We start from the raw sequence: 6,029 nt of genomic DNA on the forward strand, positions 1-6,029 counted from the left end.
CCCAATCCCGTGTAGATAACTCAACGATCTTTGTTAGCATTTATGACAACTAATTCCTGCGGAACTTATGTTTTTCTTATTGCGTATAATATTACGATTGGTTTGGGAATAAGCCAAGTGGCCTAAGATATACTGACTTATTTGACCCCTGGGAGGGTTCTACCGAACTTTAGCATAGTTCCCATATTAAAAGTTGACGTGATATATAGTTAGGATGTTGGGAAAAAATGTTCCACGTTTTTTGAAACGGAACTTGACACCTTCGGACTTTAAATCTAGTTTTGCAAGCTTGTGGTTCTGAGAAAGCTGTGCGCATGTGAATCAACATACTCTCGCCTTTCTGTAATCGGTAAAGTGAAGACAAAGTATATAATTGTAAGTTTTATAGCTTAGTCTGCATACAATTGGAAAACTCACCCGGTGGGAGAGTTTTTGAGCAGTAAAAAACCCGATGTATTCTTGACTGCAAAATAGTAATAGTTACATATCTATGACACGTTTTTACCCTCATACGACACACCAAAAGATCTTCAGAGCAGCTAAACAATATATCATTAACCCCGTGTCAATTAAAATTTCGAGCCCTCAGAGGTATGTAACCTCTTTACAGTGGCCATCTGCCCTCAGCCAGATGCTGTTCATTACGGGAGATCACAAACGTACAAATGTCGCGAACCAGCCTAATTAGAGGTCCTCAGGAAATGCCTGGCTTGCTCCCGTGGGAGTCAGGCGCACGTGGACACTTGAAAACTTTTTGCTAACACCGATTCACACTCTTGTAGTTCCGAATAGGATGTTGTTCGCACTTTCGAACGGGACTCCGGAATTATTAAATGTTGTGCCAGTCAGTTCAGTTGACTAATCGATTTCATTTGAACTTAAAATGGGATATTTACCTTGTTTATTAGTTTTTATGAGTTTCCGATATTTCGGCACTGTTGCAAGCGTCATGATCACGGATGAACTGATTACTAGTGACCATGTCAGTTTAAAAACTTATATAACTAATCGATTGTTTGTTTTATTACTTTTTTTCATCAATTAATAGGTACTGTCTACAATGGTGAAAATTGAGGGCATCCCTTTATGTAGCTGTTCTTATCTTTGTATTTAGGTACTTCTAGGTAGTGTTATGAAAGTAATTTTAAAGTTCTTACACGTGTGTTATGCTATGATGTGATTTAAGTATTAGGCACCTAGATAGGTGTCAATTAAAAGTATTATAGACGGAGAAAGAAGATAAATCTGAATTATTATACCATTCTTAGCTTAAGAGCTTAAGGTAAAAGCTCCAATTCTCGTTCACTCGTACCTAAGTATGGTACTCGGAAAAAGTTCTTAAGTTTTTTTTAAAGAAATGTATTTGAACACCTTGCGGATGTACTTTTGCATTGATCATCAATACATCACTATCTTCATAGGCCCCATTGGTCTAAAAACCCCGTTTACATCAATCCTTGCCATCTTTTGGATTTTTTCAAAATATTCCATTGTTGTCTGTTATAACACTTGCGCAGGCGATTATTTGACAAAAATCTTTCACTATTTGTTTACCTGGAAAGGTGTTCTATATTTTTATGTAGGGTAAAGGGAGCTGTTGTTGGCCACGTGATATTAAAATTATTACACGTGATATTAATATTTTAATCTAGAATTATTTAATGGTTGTGGGAATACTTTAGAGTATTTTGTTTAGAATTGATTCTGTATTTTTTTTATAAGATAACTTTAAAGAAATATATTATTAAATATATATTTATTTTATATTTTACATATTATTTGATTTATTTAGAAATACATTAGTAATTTGTAGGTAGCAGTTTTAAGTTTTAATGGAAATAATTTTGTGTCTATAAAACTACTACGGCCATGGTGATGGCTGCCATCAGGTACATTTACCTTATTGCCAAAAGGTGCGTTTCACGGACGGGTTGAGTACCTTTCTAAAAGGGCTTTGTTAAATATAAAGTGTTTATTTGCGTACACATCTGCGTCAGAACATATGTACGAATATTTTTGATAAATGAAATGAAATTGTCACACACATTAAAGTATCAAAGGGTACTTTGATCCATTGATAGTTTTTGTGGGTTGATTATGTAGAAAGTGGTATGGATATAATGGGTTTTATCTTTTTGGGTTTAATATTGCAACTGTCTAAGCAAGTTCCTATTATGATTCTTTGTGTGATGTAAGTAGAATTAGAAATGATAAAGAGATTTTTGCTATTTGTTTCCACCTTCTTTTTTGAGGCAGATAATCATTCGACGACTTCTCCCACCTTGGGTGAGCCGAGAGGGAGTATTAAAATCTTACTGACTAAAAACTAACCCGTTTCTACTCCTGCTTTTCAAGCTGGAGCCCCGGGAACCCGCTAGGCATAGGCACCGGGTGAATCTGTTTTCTCTCCCTTTGCATTACCAAGTAAAGAATTGCTGTACAGTTTTCAACGCAGCATTCTGTTTAAAATTTGCGATGAGCGTTAGTGTTAAACCCATAAATGTATCAAAACAGTGTATAGGTAATTTGTTGATTACAGGGAAGTTACAAATAGCCAACTACATATTTCTAAAAAAATGCGTTTGAACGGTAGACTTGTGTTCATTTAGTAATGAAATGAGATTCAAATCAAATTAGTTCAAGTTATTAACATATGTATACTGTGAATATAATCCAGAGTATATATGTATGTACAACCAAAGGACAGGACATTAGGAAACAGCGAGTGGTATTTTTTTGCAAACGACAAAATGAACACGCAACATTTAGATACCTAAGATTAGCAAAAAGCAGTTAGGGCCAATAAAAGATAACGGTACTTTTACCCTATTGTTTTATAAAACAAATGACAAATAACTCTTTACAACTAGACAACGGTTGAATCGTTACATTTCTTTTAACTTTTACTCTATTTTGGCGAAACAAAATGACTGTTCTATAGAAAGTAACTGAGTAGAGAAAAGGTTCAGTTTTAACTGTCAATAAATCAGTTCAATAATTGTTTTGCCGCCGACTGCAATTACAACAGTTATTGTTGAATTTTGTAATAAAACAAACATAATTGCGTCTACTGAGTAAAGTAGTTGATGGTTTATACTAGGCCTGTGTTTAAGTAGTGGATAGGTACGTTTTATCTTTTGAATTATGACTTTTTCTAGAAAAAAGTTAGTTAAAGAAAGTCCCGTTTTTTTTTATTTGATAGCCGGTAAACGTGCAGACAACCTGATGATAAGCAATCGCCGCTGTCGTTGGACACCTGAAACACCAGAGTCGTTACAAGTGTGTTGCCGGCTTTTTGAGGGTTAGGAATTTAAGGATTATTGGGGAATCTGTCGAGATCTACTTACTTATCTAATATACAAAATTTCATTAATGTACCTATTGTAGGTCTTGAGATATTGGTCAGGATTGGGAAAGGGGTGTATGTGGGCCTCCGGTAACCTGACTCCAATGGTCGAAAAGATTGGGAAAGGGGTGTGGCATGGAGGTAGGTCTTTAGGTCAAAGTAAAGGAAAAAATCTGAAAATGGCCAAGTGTGAGTCGGTTTTAAAAATAATGAAGGTGTAAATTCATACCCGTAAGGAACTAAAACAAAAAAATTATCTATACAACGCAAGCGTTGTTTCACGTCGGTTTTCTGTGAGACCGTGGTATCACTCCAGTCAAGCACATCCGTGGCAACGCATGGCTCTACCACACTTCGGTTCAAGACTCGAACCAGCTTTATCATATTCTACAGCACTTTATCAAGCTACCGCACCAAATGTACGTTCACATGACTAAGTTAGTTCTTAGTAAGTACTTACCTGTATGATAAGATGAAGTTACTACCTACATATAATATGTTCTGGTAAATTCCCATACATATTGTATTCTGCGAATTAATCTATTTTAAAACCACATAATTATGATTGACATAACAACAGCATGAAAATGACAAAACAATGCATTATATTATTTAGCCAATTATTCCCTATTTATAGTTTCCTACTGTTTATAATGAGGATAAATCAATTTTAAGTAATTCTCAGTTTATTGTGCCTAAAATATATTTATGGTAAAGGTGATTTTGCAAAACTATGTACTAGGTAAAGTACATAGTCAACCTAAGTAGGTAGGTTACTTCACTTATTCTGCGATTTTTTTGTCGCTCTTTTTGTAATTTATTTTACTTGCTCTATATTCCCACCAACCTCTTTAAAATAGGACAGGTAACAATTTTTTTCAAAAAAACTATAACTCGACCACTTCATAATGGGTACCCGGTGAAAGTCCGCCAAGAATCCGTTCACGAACAAACAAATATAATGCTACTTTTTTATATACACACCAAGGACGTTATTAGCAAAAAAAGTATTCGTTTGGTTAGTTTTTGGCCATGGGACCTTTCTCCGAAACGAATTGTTGCCACAGAAGGGTTTTAGATTTCATAGACAGATGTGTGTTTATTCCGATTTCTAATTTTTGCGTATACATGACATCTGTCAGATAGTATATTTAGGTAAGTATGTGGTTTATATTTTACCTGTGAGGCGAGGAGATATCGTTGTGTTATTCTCGTTATAATATATTATGGTCGGACTACCTAAACCCTGTATAAATAATAAATTATAAATAAATAATATCAATCTGACACAAAACCTACTTTCCTCTATAAGTAGTAAGTTTATTGTTATAAAAATGGTTATTTCAAGCTTTCAAACAAATCATTATGAATTGTCTATCGCCTGTACTATATACCTGATACATATTAGTACTACTAAAGTAATAAAGTAGAGCGTTTTTAGGATTCTTGTTTTTCGTAGCCATGCACTTTACAGAAAAACTTCTTTTCTTTTCGCGAAACAAAACAGTGGAATGTATTTTCACATGTGGTATTTCCAAACCGATACGAGTGAGCTACTTAGTATTGCGGTTAGGCAATCTATCTATTAGTTTACCTAGTAGTCGGTATTAAAAAAATCTACCATAGTAGGTAGAAAAATGCTTATAAAATATAGTTAGTCATCAAGTTATCATCTTACAATCAAATCACCCCTTTTCAGATACAGATAATTAATGGTAATTAGGTAGCACATTGAAGAAATACTATTTGAATATCATTATTTTCAATGAGATAGGTATATAATTACCATTAAATATCTATATCAGAAAAGAAGCAGAGACAGAGTGAGCACAAGAATATGCCAGTTTTGTAGATTGACCACCCTACAAGTAGCTAAATAGCCATCAAAAGCATAAAACTTTAAAATAAAATAACCTATAGGACGAACAATACTATTTATAGCCTCAGTCCAACTCATAAAAAAATTAACACGAATCAAAGAATTGTAAATTAAAGGCCAATTTTACAGACTTGACATGGCGATGACAAGAAAATTATTGTTGTGCATGTCTACTCGATATTTGATGGACAGTCACCTTTGCATGCCCTTTTATAATCTGTGGAGCACGCGCGACCTTTCGGTAGCTACATAAAATATTTATAATCTATTCTTTCTGTCCGTCAGTTCATAACTGGCCGTATCTGACGTAAGATGCAGAAAAAAATGACAGTTGATATTATGTGTCAATGTTTAAATGGTATTTTGATTTTTGATGTCTTTATAATACATTTTGTAATGCAGTTTTGTATGATTTTTTAATGTTGGGATGTCGTTATAGACTTTATATACAGTATGGCGATCACTCATATGACTTAAATTAAACTAAAAGTATGACTAGTCTACAGATGCATTGAAAATTATAAACAAAATAAATAATTAAATTAATCAAGACAAGTATTAAATTCTGTATGAACAGCTCCATGTTCTTTGACCACAGAATAGCTGTTATATTGTAGGTTGTCTAGAAATGTTACGGACCTGTGGCGGCTGTTGCAATGCCGTATTTGTGAGTGTTCAAATTAGCTTAAAGAGCTTTTTGGCTACTGGGCCTCTTTCGTACATTGTCAGACAATATGATAACAAATATCTGGTTTAAATTAAGTCATAAGAGGTTTTCCCAGACGGTATAAAATTCGATTATTT

The sequence above is a fragment of the Spodoptera frugiperda genome, chromosome 12 (genome assembly GCF_023101765.2).
Source record: "Spodoptera frugiperda isolate SF20-4 chromosome 12, AGI-APGP_CSIRO_Sfru_2.0, whole genome shotgun sequence".
Taxonomy (NCBI): Eukaryota; Metazoa; Arthropoda; class Insecta; order Lepidoptera; family Noctuidae; genus Spodoptera; species Spodoptera frugiperda.